Source organism: Theropithecus gelada, chromosome 13 (genome assembly GCF_003255815.1).
Source record: "Theropithecus gelada isolate Dixy chromosome 13, Tgel_1.0, whole genome shotgun sequence".
NCBI lineage: Eukaryota > Metazoa > Chordata > Mammalia > Primates > Cercopithecidae > Theropithecus > Theropithecus gelada.
The window spans coordinates 85536661-85555504 of NC_037681.1; the positions used below are offsets into that span (position 1 = coordinate 85536661).

Below are 18844 nucleotides of genomic sequence, written 5' to 3' on the forward strand. Positions count from 1 at the left end.
AGCATAAGACAGTTTGTGGTTCTGCTTCTCCTGTTCTCACCACTGGGCCCTGGTCTGGAGACCTCTTCCTGACTGAGGACACTGTCAGAGGGACTCAGGTGGATTGGGTTCAATCCTGGTTCTGCCAATTGTTAGTGAGGGTGAACTTATTAAAGGGTGAGTTAGTTTCCTAAGCCTCATCTCTAAAATGGGAATAATTTAAGGGAGTGCTAATGTATTTCAAGGACTCTAAGATATACCCTTTTCACATCTTAACATCACTGAGATAGAGATGTGTTTTAAGGTGTCTGTGGGGCTGGCAGGAGTTGTGAATGTAGTCATTCTCACCTGGACATACACATGAGAACTTGCAGACGGAATGTCAGCTCCCAGAGAGAGAACCCCAGAGACAAAAGTGGAGCCTCTTTGAGGCAATGCCACCGTACCAACACTTTTGCCACAGAGGACAGCACCGTGGGTAAAACTTGGATCTCAAGGACTGGGCCATGGTGATCTCAAGAGTGGGCCCTGTATCAGAGGAAGTTTGGGGAGAATCTTCACCTATTCGTTTCACTTGTATTTCCCTATTATCTATGCACAAGAGTGGCATGCAGTAACCGTCTCTGTTGAAGGAAATCTAGAAGAGCTCTTTCAGTAACTGTAAAATAAAAATTCTAAGGGCTAAGAAATACTTTGTCAATTAATGGCTTTATTTTCCTTTTTTAACAGTATATAAAATAATGATGCGTGTGACAATCAGTGATGAAATAAAGGTACCTACTTCCCACATTGGAAGGCTATTGAGAGGCCTTGGCAGGGGGCAGATAGTGTGCATGGAGCACTTAACACAGTGTCTGGCAGAGAATAGTCCCATTATAAATGTTGCTGGTTAAGAAGATTATTCACAATAACGTGTCTATTTGTAATATCACTGTAGCAGGACAAGCTGCTGACAAAACCCCTCAGACACTGGGTTAAGGAAGGATTTGGCTTTATTTGGCTGGGAGCTTTGGCAGGCTCACATCTCAAGAACTGAGCTCCCTGAAACCAGAGTTCCTGGCCCTTTTAAGGCCTTACAGCTCTAAAGGGGTTCCACGTGAAAGGGTCGTGGTAGATTGAGAACACATGTGGTTAGAGTGGGGGTTAATTTTTAACCTCAGGCCTGGTCATCAGTGGCACCAGCTGGCCTTGCCACTGACTTCATTCCTGTTTTTCAACTTTTACTTCCCCTTCTCTTCAGAGACAAGAGACGGTAAGAGAAATGGCCTCTCTCCTCATTCCCTCCCCTCACTCACTAGTGAGAGTTCTCACGCTCATCATCACGACCCAGGTCTTCCTGCCAGACCAGTTCCTTGATTCCTAGAGTTACATACTCTCCTGTTTTCCAATGGGGATCAAGTAGTTCTAATGTGTTATAGCACACATCAGGCTGGTCACTTCCTGGGCTGCATACCTTGTACTGGGTGGCATTATACACACAAGTCCCTTTTAGAGTTCTAGTACATTCATAACAACTATAAAACAGAAAGACTGTTTTAACTTTTTGCCCTACTCAGTAACTTGAACAATCCTCAGTCTGAGGAAGGTCAGTTGGAGTCCTTACTGTACACGTCCAAAACTTAAGGAAAATGAGTCCTATGAGTTTCTTCATGCTTTAGCCACGTGTGGACTAGTCAGCTTCTGGGTGTGACTGGGGCAGGGCTTGTCATCTTCTTCAAAGTCACCTTCTTGCATGGGTTGTCCAGGCTTGGTCTCGCCTCCCAGGTCTCAGATGCTGCAGGTTTTACATGGCTGTGGTGGATCCAGGCTGGGATTTCCTCTACCTTTATAGCTGTGGGAGTGGTCAAGACAACAGTCTGGGGTCCTTTCCACTGTGGCCACAATATGGCTATGTTCCAATCCTTGATCCACACCCGATCACCTTTGCTGTCTTCTGTACCAAGTCAGCCACAAACGCCAGTCTGTTGTTCGAGCTGATTCGTAAGGGCAACCCAAACCTAGGGATGAGATCTCAGAGAAGTGCACGGGTTACTTCGTGAGCTTTCTCGGTCCGTGTTGGATAGGCCTCCATCCACCCAGAGCATGTAAACACTAGAACTAGCAAATACTTGTTACCTCCACATTTGGGCATCTCAATGAAGTCTACTTGGAGATCTTCAAAGGGGGCTGCTCTATAAGCTTGTATGCTGGGTGGGACAGTTGGACCTTGCCCAGCACTGCACTGCCAGCAGGCGACACACTGCTCCACCACTGTTCTGGCAAGAGCCGACAGATGCAAGATGTAGAAGTACCAGCCCAACAACTTTTCAAGTGATCTTGACCCAGGTGGGTGGTCTCCTGCACAGCCAGTATGACTGTGGCTCCTAGCAGTTGTGGCATGGCTATTCTTCCATCTGACAGCTGGATCCATCCTTCTTCTATCACCTGTCTTCCCCTCTGCCTGGAGAAAGTCCTTCTCTTCTTTAGAATAAGTAGGTACAAGGTCAGGTACCTGAGGGAGCAGGGGGTCTGTGACTGATGCCCTGTAGGGGTGGATGCTGCTTTTCGAGACTGAGTTAGCTCAGGAGTTCCCCAAGGCAATCGAGGTGGAAGTTCACTGGTGTCCTCTGCAGTGCATGACTGCCACCTTTTGGGGCTTCCATACTGCCTCTAGTAATTGCAGGATCTCTCGCTGATATGTTGTCTTTTCCCCCAGAGTTCAACAGGACTTTTTCTTTATATAATGCCCCATGCACTTGGAGAGTTAAGGCATACCGAGAGTCAGTATAAATATTTACAGTCTTACCTTTACTTAGCTCTAAGGCCCGAATTAAAGCAATGAGTTCAGCCTTCTGGACTGAAGTACCCTGGGGCAATCATTTGGCTTCAATAACAGCATCCAGGGTTACCACTGCATATCCCACGCACCTCTCCTTGTGGGTTGACAAAGCTGCTCCCATCCACATACAGCTCCCAGTCTACTGATGTCCAAGGATGGTCTTGGAGGTCCAGCCTGCTAGAATAAACTGTCCAACACCGCTACACAGTTATGTTCAACTGGGCTCTGATACCAAGAATAAGGTGGCAGGGTTTAGGGTGTTGCAAACTTCAATGGTTATGTGAGGAATTTCACAGAGCAAGCTTTGGTACCTAGTTAGTCTAGCATTCATTAGTCAATGATGTCCTTTGGTATTCATTAAAGTCACCACAGCATGGGAGGCCTTTATGTTCAGGTTTTGCCCAAGGGTTAGTTTATCCACTTCTTGTGCTAGCAGGGCAGTTGCTGCCAAGGCCCTCAAACATGGGGGCCACCTTTAGAAACTCCACCTAGCTGTTTGGAGAGGTAGGCCAGGGCCCCACCATCTGGGTTAAAACTCTAACTGCCATCTTTTCTCTCTCTGACACACATAGTATAAATGGCTTTGTCAGGTGAGGTGGCCCCAGGGCTGGGGCTGGCATGAGCTTCTCCTGTAACTCATGACAAGCTCGTTGCTGTTGGGACTCCCATTCAAAAGGCTCTTTGTTATCCCCCTTTGTGACTTCGTACAGAGGCTTGGCCAGCACTGCAAAGTTTGGGATCCATAACCTGCAGAACCCCACTCCTAAGAATTCTCTCACCTGCCTTCTGGTCTTAGGCTCAAAGTAGGTTGCAAATGACCTGCTTTCTTTCTGATCCCAGGCTGCGCTCTCCCTATCGGATAGTAAGTCCCAAGTAACATACCTGCTGTTGACAGATCTGAGCTTTCTTCTTGGACACTTTATACCCACAGTCCTCCAGGTGCCAGAGCAGGGTATCCGTTCCCTTGGTGCACCCGACTGCTGTGGGGTGTCCCAGCAGGACGTCATCGACGTGCTGGAGCAACACACAGCCTAGGTCTCTAGAGGGGAACTTTTAGAGGTCTCAAGCCAATGCCTCCCCGAAGATGTTGGGGGAATTCTTGAACCCTTGGGGAAGCTGGGTCCAAGTGTACTGAGTGGTGACACCTGACCCCGGATTCTCCCACTGAAAGGCAAACAGTTTCTGGCTCTCAGGGGCTAGTCTGATGCTAAAGAAAGCGTCCTTCAGGTCCAGGCAGTTGAACCAGCTGTCCTCAGCTGGCAGTAACCCCAACAATATGTACGGGTTAGGTACCATTGGGTGCAGTCACCGCAGCTTGATTGACCAAGCACAAGTCCTGTACCGGCCTATAGTCCTTGGTCCCTGGCTTGGGAACAGGCAGGAGGGGAGTGTTCCACGGAGACTGACAAGGGACTATAATTCCAAAGGCCCTGGATGGACCTGGATACCTTTAAGAGCTTCGCTGGGGACCGGATACTGTTTTTGCCTGACAGGCTGGGCCCCAGGCTTAACTTCTATGAGTACGGGGGCCTGGTTGATTGCCAACCCTGGAGGGTTATCTTCCGCCCACACCCTTGGCTACCACTTAGCCAGAGCTGGTCCTATCCCTCGGCATGGCTCAGTTAAGAGTCTCCATTCCTCCTCTGAGGAACCGTAAGGGCCATGATGACTCCCGTTCCAGGTAACTTTAGCTATAAAGAGCTGTGCTTTGTAAAAGAGATGGTGGCTCTCCGTTTACTATGTAGGTCCCTTCCTAGCAAAGGCAAGGGGCAGTCAGGCATGTACAGCAACTGGTGAATCACTTCATTCCCCCCTAAGGTACAGGTCCAGGACAAACAGAAAGCTTGCTTTGCCCAAACCCCTGTGGCTCCAATTATATCAGTAGTCTTTTTGGATAAGGGGGCGGCAGGGATGGTCACTACTGAATGTTCAGCACCAGTATCGACTAGGAACTCAATGTTCTTGCCCCCCACCATCATCCTGATCATGGGCTCTTTGGGGGCACATGAGCCTGGTCCCCCACCATCCAGTAACCCTTCTGCCAGATTGAACAAGACTCCTTCATCCTTGTCTGAGGCCTCCTGCTCAGAGTCACCTTGTTTCCCTTTCAACTGCGGGCACTTGTCCTTCAAATGTCCTATTTTCTTACAGTAAGCACACCGGTTATGCTACAAGCATGGACGGCCAGACTGGGTATTTTTCCTGGGGCCCCCCTTCTCTTGCCCTTTGGGGGGAACCTTCTAATAGCTGCGGCTAGCAGGTCGGCGTTTCGCCGGGCTTGGCGTTTTCTCTGTGGCTTACTGCATCTTTATTTACAAACACCTGGATGGCTATTTCCAATAACTATGATGTATTCATGCCTGCAAACCCAGCCTGTTTCTGCAATTTTCTTCTAACGTCTTCTGCACTTTGACTAACTAAAGCCATGTTAATCATATGCTGATTTTCAGGGCTATTGGGATCAAAGAGAGTGTACATACGATAGGCCTCACATAGTCTCTCATAGAATTGTGCCGGGCTCTCATCTTTCCCTTGAATGACCTCAGAGACTTTGTTAACATTTGTGGCCTTCTGAGCTCCCTTCTTTAACCCTTCCAGAAGGGCTTCCCTGTACTGGTTTAGCCTTTTCATACCCTTTCATTTGGGTCCCACTGGGGGTCTGCTCCCGGTAATTGGATCCTCACATACTCTTGGGGGTTTTGGTAATCAGCTGGAACATGTTCTTCCAGTCACTTAGTTGCTGCTTGGGGCACTCTCCTCCTGTCATCCGTGTTAAAGAGGTATATGAGCAATGATGGCAATCATGGCAATCAGCCCAGGTGGGGTTGTGGGTCTGGATAATAGTTTGGAGCAAATCAATTATATCTTGAGGCTTTTTGGTATAGGATGGGGTATTTTTGCAATTGAGGAGATCGGTAGAGGTAAAAGGCTGGTACACAAAGACACACCTTTCCACCATATGCCCCTCCTTATGTACCCCAGTATACCGTTGCTCTCTCGGGGGCATTTGTATCCCAGTTCTAGGCCTCAAATAGGCTGCCAAGGGAGGGGTTTCTCCCGAGGTCTCGCATTCTTTCTTTTCTACTCTGGGTGGCCTAGGGGTATGTATGCCTTGTAGAAGCTTTGGTGCAGTGGGCTCAGGAGTGGGAGGCCCTCCTTCTTGGTGAAAGTGGGGGGCCACTGGCGCCATTTATTGCCATGAATCCTCTGATGTTGAGTCAGACAGGACTTTAGGAGCCTACTCCCTTCAGCAGGTGGAGCCGGATTCTTCCTTAGCTGTCTGTCCCTTTGCCACTAGTACTTCTACTGCCTGTCCTCCCAACCACGGTGGGGGTCTAAAACCTGCTGTAACCAAGTGTCTATGTATGGAAACTGGTCTAGGTATCCTTTACCAGTTACCTTGTGCCACACCTTTGAAACAAGGGACCTGTCTAGACTTCCTTCTGATGGCCAACCCACTTCTAATGCCAACCAGTCTATCTCACACAAAGTTCTAAGTTTTCCTGGCATCATAGTAACGCCATAGTCTCCATTAAATCATTCCTTGACATTTTTCAACATAGTTCCTAGCAGAGTGGACTTACTTTGCATTCCACCCATCTTCCTCCCGAGACAAAACACTCACACCACAAGAAGGAAAGGGTGGTCACTCACTCATCTCACCCGTCTCAAACTCAAGCACTCACTCACTTTCACTTTCCTTTTTGCAAATAAGTCAAGCCAAATTAAAATCAATACTGAGACCAAAGTGCCAATAAGGGCACACCGTGGTTGATCAGGCCACGCTTCCACTCAAGTGGAGCGGGCAAATTCCTAGGACCAGCCTGTCAAGCAGCTCAAACTGTCAAAATCAAGACCAAAACCAAAGCACGTATAAAGGCACGCCGTGGGTGATCAGGCCAAGCCTCCACTCAGATGGAGTGGGCAAGATCCCAGGACTGGTCCTACCGTATTCCAGAAGTCCAGACTCCAAGCGCCAGTTCCTTCCTGGTGTTCAGCTTCTGCATTGAACCTCCGCGGGGGCCTGCCGTGCACTGCTGTGACGAGGCGTTCCACCTGGGCAAATGCCTACCCCAGAGCGCTCTCCGGATCTGTGTCGCTCAAGCTGGCCGGAGTCCCTACTTCAAAGGGCAGGCCTAAGCTGCCTAAGGGGCTGCCTCAACCGTCTGTCAACCACCTGGCTTCCTGGTCAGGGCACCAAGAAATGTAGCAGCACGAGCCGCGGACAAAACCCCTCAGACACCAGGTTAAGGAAGGATTTGACTTTATTCAGCTGTGAGCCTCGGGAGAGGCCTTTAAGGCCTTACAACGCTAAGGGGATCCACGTGAAAGGGTCGTGAGAGATTGAGAGCACATGTTGTTAGATTGGGGGTTAATCTTTTACCCTCAGGCCTGGTCATCGGTAGCACTGACTGGTCTTGCCACTGACTTCATTCCTGCTGTTTTTCAACTTTTTCTTCCTCCTTCTCTTCAGAGACAGGAGACAGTAAGAGAAATGGCCTCTCTCCTCATTATGACGTGTAAATATTGCCCAACTTTCTACTAGGGACCCTACTTCTGGCCCTTCACTGACTTACTAATCCTAAAGGAGGAAAACCCATAATAATTGCTTATTTCTTTCATTGCACTCAGAAAAATCAAGGCCAGGCACAGTGGCTCACACCTGTAATCCCAGCACTTTGGGAGGCCAAGGCAGGTGGATTGCTTGAGCTCAAGAGTTCAAGATCATTCTGGTCAACATAGTGAGACCCTGTCTTTACAAAAAATACAAAAATTAGCTGGGTGTGATGGTGCATGCCTGTGTTCCCAGCTACTAAGGATGGTGAGGTGGGAGGATTGCTTGAGCCCAGGGGGCGGGGGTTGCAGTGAGCCAAGCTCATACCACTGTACTCCAGCCTAGGTGACAGAGTGAGACTCTATCTCAAGAAAAAAAAAAAATTTAAATGAAAAGAAAAATCAGTAAATTAGTTGGCTCAATGAATACAAAATTTGTTTTGTTTTGTTTCTTTTTTTGTGATGGAGTCTCACTCTGTCACCCAGGCTGGAGTGCAGTGGCACAATCTCGGCTCACTGAACCTCTGCCTCCTGGATTCAAGTGATTCTCCTGTCTCAGCCTCCCAAGTAGCTGGGACTATGGGCATGTACCACCACACCTGGCTAATTTTTGTATTTTTAGTGGAGACAAGGTTTCAACATGTTTGCCAGGCTAGTCTCAAACCCCTGACCTCAAGTGATCTGCCTGCCTCGGCCTCCCAAAGTGCTGGGATTACAGGCATAAATTACCACGTCCAGCCCCCAGTGAATACAAAATTCAACAAATGTTAGTCAAAGGCTCTTACGGAAAAGGCTTGTTGCCAGACTGGAGGATGACACACTAATGTTAGTGTCCTAGAAGATGCACACTTGGCACCACATAGGTCAGTTCCAACCAGAAGTTGATTTCTGGACCTCAGGGGCACATGTGGTTTAGCAGCTTTCTCTATGAAGCCCAGTAACTACGTCCACTGTTATGTAAATCTCTTCTCAACTTTGGGTTCAGTGACTTCACATTGGTAGCCTGAAACCGGCCATGCTGTGAGTATTTACACTACAGAAATTGGCAAACACCATAAATCAGCACATCACTGCATTGAATTCCTCGAGTTGAGGTGGTATCTATAAGCTCAGTCTCATACCACAAGCTGAGGGGCACTCACTGGGTCAACAGAGATATTTGGGCATTTAAGGAGTTACAGCACCAGGGGCATTTGCCCCCTACTCCACTGGACACACGTCCTTGCAACACTGTCCATTTCCATGTGGCTGGCTTTGGGTATGGCTGACCTGCTAGGAGGTTCTTCTTGCTCCTGTTTCAGCAGTCAGTCTGTCTTCCAGACACTGGACAAACCTCTCCATGGTTTCTCCATGGCTGGAGTTAGGCTTAGAGTTGAGGCTTACAGGTGCTGAGTCAAGGCAACAATGAAACAGACACAAAAGTCCAACGAAAGAGGAAAACAATGCATATTTGGTAACTGAAAAGGGGGTGGAGATGGGCTTTCTTATTTTCGACTGAAATTATTGGCATGGTTGAATTCATAGACGTCCTCCCCACCTCTATCTAGCTCTCCTAGCAGAATTCTGTAGCCACTAGTGCAGTCTCATTCCTTTTCTCTTCAACTGTCCTTATGAGGCTTAGCACACCTTGTCATAAAGACCAAGCAATAGAAAACTAGGGAAGGGAAAATGGAAAACCAGCTTGCCTAGGAAGCAGAGAACACCATTTGAGGAGGGAGGCACAGGTGCTGGAGCAGCTATGGGGTAGGAGAGAAGTAGATGGGGGAAAACAGGGGATTAAACACATTATTTTACTATTCTCTGAATAGGTAATATACACACATGGCACACAATTACAGAGGTCTCCCACCTCCCCTCACCTGTGCACCCAGCAGCCCCATTTCCTCCCTAGAAATAGCCTATGCCATCAGTTCTTCACATATCTCAGGGGTTCCTAAGAATATTCCATCTCAGGGGCTCTCAAGCTTCCCTGGTTGAGAATCACCTGGAGGGCCTGTGTAAGGACTGCTACCACCAGCCCCTGGGGGTTCTTTTCTGATTCAAAGGCTTGGTGAATTTGCCTTTCTTCCTTCCTTCCTTCCTTCCTTCCTTCCTTCCTTCCTTCCTTCCTTCCTTCCTCCCTCCCTCCCTCCCTCCCTTCCTTCCTTTTTCTTCTTTCTCTCTCTCTCTCTTTCCCTCCCTCCCTCCCTCCCTCCCTCCCTCCCTTCCTTCCTTCCTTCCTTCTTTGGAGTTTCGCTCTTGTTGCCCAGGCTGGAGTGCAATGGCGCCATCTCAGCTCAACGCAACCTCTGCCTCCTGGGTTCAAGCGATTCTCCTGCCTCAGCCTCCCGAGTAGCTGGGATTACAGGCATGCACCATCACGCCCGGCTTTTTGTATTTCTAGTAGAGACAGGGTTTCTCCATGTTGGTCAGGCTGGTCTCGAATTCCCAACCTTAGGTGGTCCACCCCCCTCGGCCTCCCAAAGTGCTAGGGTTACAGGCGTGAGTCACTGCACCCAGCGTGGGGATCTGTATTTCTAACAAGTTCCCAGGTGATGCTGATGCTGCTGGCCCAGGGATTGCACTTTGAGAACCACAGTTCTGGAGGTATTCACAGAAACCCTTTCAATACTCTCTCTCTCTCTCTGAAGTAATTTGAGTATCTGTTTCCAGCAATGGAAATTCCTCTAAGACAGCATTAATACAGCACAATTCCTGCCTGTGGGCCTTCCCTATGGTGGACTCTTCATCTGGAATACTCTCATCCCTAACCTCCACATGTCCAAGGCCCAGTTCAATGGCCATTTCCTCCAGGAAGTCTTCCTTGGTTCTCTCGCCATACTGGAAGAAGTTTTATGATTCTTTACATTTCCATAGGAGTGTTTGTCTGCATTCTTCTAGGGGTACCTGTTATTTATTAGAACAAGATATAAAAATGGGGCTCTCTTTGCCTCAATTGTTATAATTTTTGTTAAAGTGATATCAGATCCCAAAATAAGTTTGAGAGAGATAATCAAATGTAGCGTTTAGGTTTCAAGATTCTTGGTCCTCCCTCCCCTGGTCAGCTTGGGGACTATAGAATGCTTGAGGTAATTTTTGGATGATTTCTTGGGAGAGGGCTATGCTGTAAGCCTACAAGAGAAAAGGAGAAATCAAATGGGGGTGTCGCTTCCATCCCCTGCAGCCTAGAAAGCCTGTGTGTCAGTGGCCACTTGACAGCTTGATGAGGGTTCTCTGTAGCTGGGGGACTCTGGGGACCCGGGCCTGAGAGAGCCAAAGCAGCCTGGAGCCAGGCAGAGAGAGAGAAGGAATTGCCCTCCACCAAAGGCAGAGCATGGGGAGCACTGTTGCTTCTCGAGGACCAGTGGAAAGTCTCCAAGACAACCATTGTGGGGGCATCTGAAATCCCACCCAATATGGCCAGGCTGGTAGGGGCTGTGCGGTGACCTCAGCTGAAAGGAAGTGCGAGGTGAACTTCACATTCCCATGGCTCCACAGGGCAGAGTCCTGGGAATGGTGGACAAGCCCCCAGGTTGGGGGATCTCTGAGGATCACCCAAAGCACCCACGATCACAAGAGTCACCTTTACTCACCTGCTATCCAGAGGACCTTGAGAATTGGAGACAAGGGCACCACCTTGTGATTTTACCCTTTCTCCTATGGGCAGGAAGCTCATTTACCTGCTGATGTGAAAAGGTGGGGTCCGGAGAGAGAGAGTGAGAGAGAAAAGCTACCCCATCTCCCTTCTCAGGTGGCCAGGGAGATGGAAGAACATGTAATGCCCCATCAAGTTCAAAGTCTTGATTATGATTTAACACTGGACATTCTCCTGAAAGGAGACAGTGGTTGTAACTCAGAGGGGCAAAGGACTGTAAGACTGCTGTTTCCTGAAGGTGGCAAGACAGGGCATAGTCCTGCTGAAGTTTCATCAGGGGCAGGCAGAGTCATTCTTTTTATTGTTGTGCATCATGTTTGCTTAAAGTTCCACACACACCCTGCATAAGCTTTTTCTCTCCCTCGCTATGCCATGAACTCCCTGATATCATGCCATATAACACCTTTGTGTTCCTTTAGGTACCTAGCACCATACCTAGCACGTACAAGGCTACAGCTGATAGTTGCCCATTTATTCATTGATCCTTGCCTTCAACATGTATTGAGAGCCCATGTTGGGTGGTAGCAAGAGAGCATGAAATGAAATGCATGTGACTTGTGTTCCAGGAGCTTGCTGTCTGTAGGTGAGGTATACGAGAAGTGTCTGCAGAACCTCACCCCACTCCAAGGGGAACAAATTCAAGCCCATGGACACCAGGCAGGAACGTGAATAAGAGAGGCAGTCTCTAACTGTGACACCTTGGGCAAGTCTAAGACAATAGGCATGTTGGCAATTCTGGCAGAACAGGGCACCCACCATGCCCCTCAGAAGGTGGCAGCCGTTCTTTATTACCTTATGAGAATCCAAAACCACTGTTGCCAGATTGCCTGCTCCTCCAAAAAGAGTTCGAAATCGGGAGTTTCATGTAAAATGTCACCAAAAACACCACATCTGTAGGTTCGTTCATTCCAAGGGTCACCATCCGGGGCCACTGTGCTGTTGTTGTCTCTCTCCCTTGGTATTCCTGTTTATGAAGGGGGTAGGGGGTAGGGGGGGTGCCAGTAATTGAGCCACGTGCTGCTTCTTTAGGAATTAATTAGTCAGGGATTTGGAGCCACTTTATACAAAGAACTTAACTTTGTTAAAACACTCCTTGGCCCAAAGAAGAGATATTTTTAAAATCCCAACCCTAAGTGCTTAATCTGCTAAAATGTACAACAGATAAAATGAACACTTGGAAAAGAGCTTGCTTCCTGTTTTAGAAGAGCCCCTGGCCTCTACAATCTGACTACAGGGAAGGGGGCTTTCCCGCCAGTGGTATGACAACAAGCCACAGACTTATCAGACCAAGTCAGAGTTTGAAAGGAACTAGTTGATAAGTTGCATTCACTGCAGCTTTATTACCTGGAAAATAGTTGCATCCATTGGAGATGTAGTGACAGCTTCTAGGGCTGGTCCCCCATGGTGGGGCTCTCCTTTGAGGCCCTGCTCGGACACTGCTGGGATCCAAAGGCCCAGGAGCCAGACTGTAAATGGAGCTAGAGAAGTCCTGGGAGACAACACAGCAGGCAGCCTAGGACAGTTGGCTACCTGACACACGTCTCCATGTTCTGGGTCCTGTTCTGGGGACAGTCCCAGGGGGAGCAATCTATACAAATACAATGTATGACTGCCTTGAGGTAAAACAAGGCCATGTTTCTCATTTTTATCATTAACTCCCATCTACCTTTATTACCAGGAAATCTGATTCTCTAAACATCCCTTTAAACATCCTAAGAATCCTAAGCACTTGGTTCCAGGAAGTCAGTACCGCATCTGCAGGCCTGATGGAGAGAACGGCGAAGCTCCCCTGACGATTGTTTCAGTGGCTGCCACAAGGTGTTGTTGTGGGAGACTGTTTTTGTGCAGGCCTGCACACAGCTGCCCTACACTTTGGGCGGAGGCCCTTGCTGGTGCAGGCAGGTCTTTGCCAGCCCACAGTAGTGCCACATGCCTGGCAGTGTGAAGAAAGTGCAGGGCTGTAGGCCAGCACTTATTGTAGCACAAATTGGAATGGGGAGGGGGCGAGGGTGTGTCTAACCCGATTTCTCAACTGGCCACTCTGAGATATCAGGTGGGCCACCAGAAATTCTGTTTCCATAAAGATTCCATAACTTTCTAGAAGGGCAGCAAAACTTTGAGACTGGCCTGCGCTAAGAGAAGGCCGTGGGCGTGGTTAAGAGCACAGATTTTGAAATCAGATCTACCTTGGCTCAAATTTTGACCCTTTAATACCTGTGTGATTTGGGGCAAGTTGTTCAGTGTTTCTGGGCGTCAGCTTCCTAGTCTATAAAAATAAGGATAAAAACACCTATTTTATAGGTTGGAGAGCTAAGCCATGTAAAAAGCTCAGCGTGGCGTCTGACCATGCCAGATTCACAATGAAAATGGCCACTGTTGGGGCGAAGGAAAAAACTCCACTGTTGCCCTCTGAAGGTTTGCTGAAAATTCGACTCACAAAAGGCAGATTAAGTGGAGAAAGAGCATACAAATTTATTTTATTAGCGCTAACGTGACACGGGAGCCTTTAGGGTGAAGACCCAACCCCCCAGTGGGGTGCAGAGGCTTATATGTTCTACTTCTTTGTTTTCTCTAACTTGCTTCAGAGGAAGATACCCTTCTTCTCAGGGGAAAGGGAGATGGGGAAGTGTGGATGATTTTAGAGAAGTAGTCTTTTTTCCTATAACATGGATTCAGTTAATGAAAACTCAGGGAACGTGCTAAAGGCAATTGTTTTCTTCTTTGGTAGGTGCAGACTTTAGGCAGATAAAGGAGCTTCAGAGAACAGCGTCCTCCTATGCTTTGGGAGAGATGGGTGGGGAAGCAGAGGTCAGAGAGGCCTTGAGGCTCCTTTTTCAGTTCAACATGTACAAATGGCCATATTTTGGGGTATTGGTTTCTGAGCCCCAATACCACTCATAGGTGTTTTATTTGGGCATTAATTGTGCCAGTTTAAAAAAAAAAGCCTGTTATAATTTGAAAACTGCAGAGAATGAGTATATTTTAGCTAGGAACTTTGATAAATTGGTTGTATTGAATAAGGCTTTCAACCTGTTTTTTTGTATGTGTGTGTGTATATATATATATATATATATATTTTTTTTTTTTTTTTTTAACTGATCAGCACAGCACAGGAGTTTTGACCTGCTCAGTTTCCAACCTGGGCTGGTTTACTCCTCCTTAGGCAACCTGGTGGCCCCCCTGCTCCACTTAGTGCAGACACCTAATGGTCACAGTGAACTACAGCCCAAAGCTTCTGGGCTCCAGCACTGTTCCCACCTCAGCCTCTCCAGCAGCTATGACTGCAGGTGTGCATCCACTGCACCCAGCTATATTCTTATTTTTAATGATCAAAATCATAGAACAAATGTTTACTCTTAAATCCTATTCAGCGATGACCTTGTGTAGTACTTGACATAGAGTTAAGTCGTCACAGTGTCTGGTTTTTAGCTCTTGCGCTCTTAGACAACATAAACGCAGACAGTCATGAAAGGGCTGCCCAGCCCACGCTCCCACCTCTGAGCCCTTACATAAGCTCTGCCAGGTTTACCTTCCTGCTCCGGATTGATTTCTCCATAGAGGACCATGCCTCCTGCTTTGCTGAAAAATCAGAAGCATGAGGCAGGAACTGCCTCAACTTCCCACTGCCAAATCTCAAGTCTCCTGAATCCAGCTTCCCACTATGCCCTTCCCCTCATCCAGGTGGAGCAGTCCCTCAAGGCCAGCCCCCCCAAACCCTTTTACCTCTTTCCTCCTGCCTTCTCAGTACGCTTGCATTAACTCCAGATCACTCTGTATTTTCAACCTCACTTTTTCCCGGATTCTTCCGATTGACATCGGACTATGTTCAAAATTCATTAAAGATAAGAAAGTGAAGATCCTTTTATCCACCACTATTAATGAGGAAGCAGGTTTGACTGCTATAAAGGCCCCAAATAATCGAATCCACTTAAAAAACTTAAACAAGATGGAAGTTTACTTATTTGTCACATAAGCTGGCAGGGCGGTACCTCAGGAGCAGGGACTTCAGCTCCTTAAGGGTCCTCCCTCTGCCATTCCTAGGGGTGGCCTTGTCTCCACAGTTCATGATAACTTTCACTGCTGTAAGCAGCATCGGGAAAGAGGGATGGGGAGATGGAGAGCCCTACCCCATGAGGGTATGACTTCCACTCACCTCCCAACAGGCCAGAATTTAGCAACATGGCCATGCTCAGCTGCAAGGAACGCTGGGGATCAGAGCCATTATTCTGGTACCCAGTTGACATCGTTTGAATATTTGTCCCCGCCCAAATCTCATGTCGAAATGTAATCCCCAGTGCTGGAGGTGGGGCCTGGTGGGAGGTGTGTGGATCATGGGGCGGATCCCCCCTGAGTGGCTTGGATCATCTCCTTGGTGATAAGTGAGCTCACACTTCAGTTCACACAAGATCTTTTCTTTATAAATTAGTGAACCAATTAAACCTCTTTTCTTTATAAATTACCCAGTCTCAAGTATTTCTTGACAGCAATACAAGAATGCCCTAATATACTAGTTAAACATAGAGGCTCTATTACTGTACCAGGAGTGAGAATAGGTATAGAGTACAGCAAGCAAGTCTGCTCCCACACACCATATCCCCGCCAAGACAGCCCAATCTCTATTTTCTCCTCACCCCAAGTTTTCAAATGAGTTGTCCACACTCAGCATCTCTACTTCCTCTCTGTGTTTGTTTTCCACATAGATGAGAATTTGCAAAAGTGTTTTGAAGCAAGGGAGAATGTTTTTTCTCATGTCAGGTGGGTAATGTGCTGACATATAACAATGTTTGAGGGAGGCACATCTCACTCATAAGCATGAAAACCCAGTCGTTACACGTAACTGCAAAAAGATCAGAGAGAATATTACACAACTTCATTCTGTGAAGATGGGACTAGGGGTGGGTTGATCTGCTTAAGAAGACCTGGAAGGTGAGGTCCAGGGAGCTAAGTAAAGCCATGGAAGGAGACGTTGTTGTCCAGGAATGGGCTGAGTCAAGGAGACCACCAGGAGGCAACCCATGCTGGGGACTGAGAGAATTGGATCTTGTGTGAAACTGAAGGAAGGAAGAGAGCACACACATGGTGGGAAGAGGGGATCAGACAAGGGTCGGGGAGGCAGATGGGAGGCAGTGAGGGTGCCTTTAAATTCCTGATCTCATGCTTTGTAAATATGGTGATGGGGGTGCCTTTCACATGGTACCAACTGTGCTTTCCCAGAATGGGGTAGCTCCTTAAAGGAGACATACAGAGAAGGATGAATTTTTTTTTTTTTTTTTTTTTGAGTCAGAGTCTTGCTGTGTCACCCAGGCTGGAATGCAATGGCACGACCTCGGCTCACTGCAACCTACGCCTCCCGGGTTCGAGTGATTCTCCTGTCTCAGCCTCCCAAGTAGCTGGGATTACAGGCACCCACCACTGTACCCAGTTAATTTTTTTTGTATTTTTAGTAGGGACAGGGTTTCACCATGTTGCCCAGGCTGGTCTTGAACTCCTGACCTCAAGTGATCCACCTGCCTTGGTCTCCCAAAGTGCTGGGATTACAGCTGTGAGCCACCGCACCCAGCCAACAAAATTCTTATGTGCATTAATTTTTCTCCACTTAGATCTGTTCATACTTATGGTGTTTATTAGGTAACCCATGCTTGGAGCATTGCAGATGAAACTTATGAAATCTTGGAAAACATAGCCTTCCATATCAATGCAAAGCACACATAAAGATAAATCTGGGGTCCAGGCGTGGTGGCTCACTCCTGTAATCCCAGCACTTTGGGAGGCCGAGGCGGACGGATCACCTGAGGTCAGGAGATCGAGACCAGCCTGGCTAACAAGGTGAAACCCCGTTTTTACTAAAAATACAAAAAATTAGCCAAGCGTGGTGGCGCGTGCCTGTAATACCAACTACTCAGGAGGCTGAGGCAGGAGAATCGCATGAACCCCAGAGGCGGAGGTTGTAGTGAGCCGAGATTGTACCATTACACTCCAGCTAGGGCAACAAGCGCAAAACTCCATCTCAAAAAAAAAAAAGAAAGAAAGAAAGAAAGAAAGAGAGAAATCTGGATAATTTCTGAGTCACACTGCCAGGGATCAAATCCTGACTTCTATACGAATTCGCTCTGTGGCTTTGGGCAAGTGACTTCACCCCTCTATTCTTAATTCATAAAGTGGAGATAATAAGAATACATCTAGTTCCAGCAAGGTTGTTGAAACTAACGTAAAACTCAATCCAAATGGGCTTTAACAGGAAAAGGGAAATTACAGGCTTACGTAATTCAAAAGATCTAATGGTAGCCTTCAAGTCTGGTTTGATCAAGGCTCCGGTTCAGTTTCTCTGAGATTTCCTTTGACTTTGATCATAGTAGCAAATTGGGTAGGAACGCAGATTTCCCTTTGCACAGCCTGCCATCTAGGAAAGGATGTTCACACCCAGAATTCCTGGCTGTGCTTCCAAGACTCAGTCTAGCTGGACTGGAATGGTGACCACCCACAGAATCTCACCGTGGGCAGGGTTGATGAGCTGAGCCTAGGGCCATACCCCACCCCTGGAGCCAGGTATGGAATTGGCTTCCCTGGAACCTGCTGGACTCCTTTCAGAAGTCAGAGGCTGCTGGGAAGAAGGAAGGGAAAATACAAGCACGGGAAGCAAGCTAGAGGAATTGTTACTGACCACAGGTTCTTAGGCGCCCATGCAATAGAAATCGATAGGAGGCCAAACAAGTTTCCCAGACAAGACTTCATGGGAGCTTGTGCTCCAACACAAGGAAACTGGCCCAGAAGCAAGAGTTCTTGGCTGGCCCCACTTAGGGGAGTGCCTTTCAGTGTCTTAAGGAGGGTGACATGCATAATTCATGAGGTGGGTGAGCTTCACTACATGTGTGGGGTGGAGTGCAGGGTATGCAGGCATGGTAAGGAATCATGCCAAGACATACTGTTGCATGAGCAGAAAACAGCAGATAAGCCCTCCCCTGGGCAGGGATTTTAGTATTATAATGAGGCAAGAGGCAAAGATCATTCTTCTGATCTTATGTGCATGCAGGCTGTGGGATTAACTCCCTTGAGTAAGATTTAGGGTGGATGCTGCTTATCTTAGTTTCTTCAAGGTTGCAAGGTCAGCAGGGATGCGCTGGAGTGATGGTGGTGCAAAGTCTGCTAATTGACAGGTGTGGGAGTTGGGGCCTCATCCCGGTGAGGGCCGAGTCCTGTCCCTATGCTGTGTCACAATCTGCTATATCCATGCACATTGTTTTGACCCAGGACTCCTCCCCCAGCAGTTATGGCCTTCTGGTGTCCTAAGTTAACCGTAAAGAAGCAAACATCGAGCTAGTTTGTCATGGGAAATTTTGACACACTCAGAAAGAAAAAGGCATTCTAGGTCACAGCAATGCCATGTCTACACTCATTTCCAAGAGCCACATTGTAACCCACATGTGTATTGGTTGTGAAACTCTTAAACTCTTTCTCCAGGGCCAGAGTATGACTTCCGTGGGTCTCCATTTTTGCCTTCGTGGTCCCTTTCTTCTACAAAAAGTACTAAAAACTGTATTTTATTACTAAGTTGATACTGACAGAGTTCAAGACATAGTATCCACAAATATAGCACGCTGGCATTTGAGAAAACAGCAGAAGCAGGAAGGTCACTCTCACCTTCTCCGCACTGTCTCCCTGAAGAGGGCCTTAGAGAATTATCTGACCTTCCTCCGAAGAAAACCTTCATTCCAGAGGTGTCCTTCCTACACCCAAGGAAAGGAATGTCCTTTTCTCTGAAGACACAGGAACACAAAAAAGAATCTAAACAGGCCTTGCTAAGTACTTTCCAGTTTAATATCATTAGATCATACTTTTTTATCCTCCAGTCATACTTCTGC

At 47.7% G+C, this 18844-nt stretch overlaps 1 non-coding gene across 1 annotated transcript; it reads right to left on the minus strand.

The window, feature by feature from the left end:
* Positions 1-15734: 15734 nt before the first annotated feature.
* LOC112605499 lies at positions 15735-15834 on the minus strand. Its single transcript, XR_003115484.1, has one exon. It is a non-coding gene; the product is annotated as a small nucleolar RNA U13 (small nucleolar RNA).
* Positions 15835-18844: the final 3010 nt, after the last annotated feature.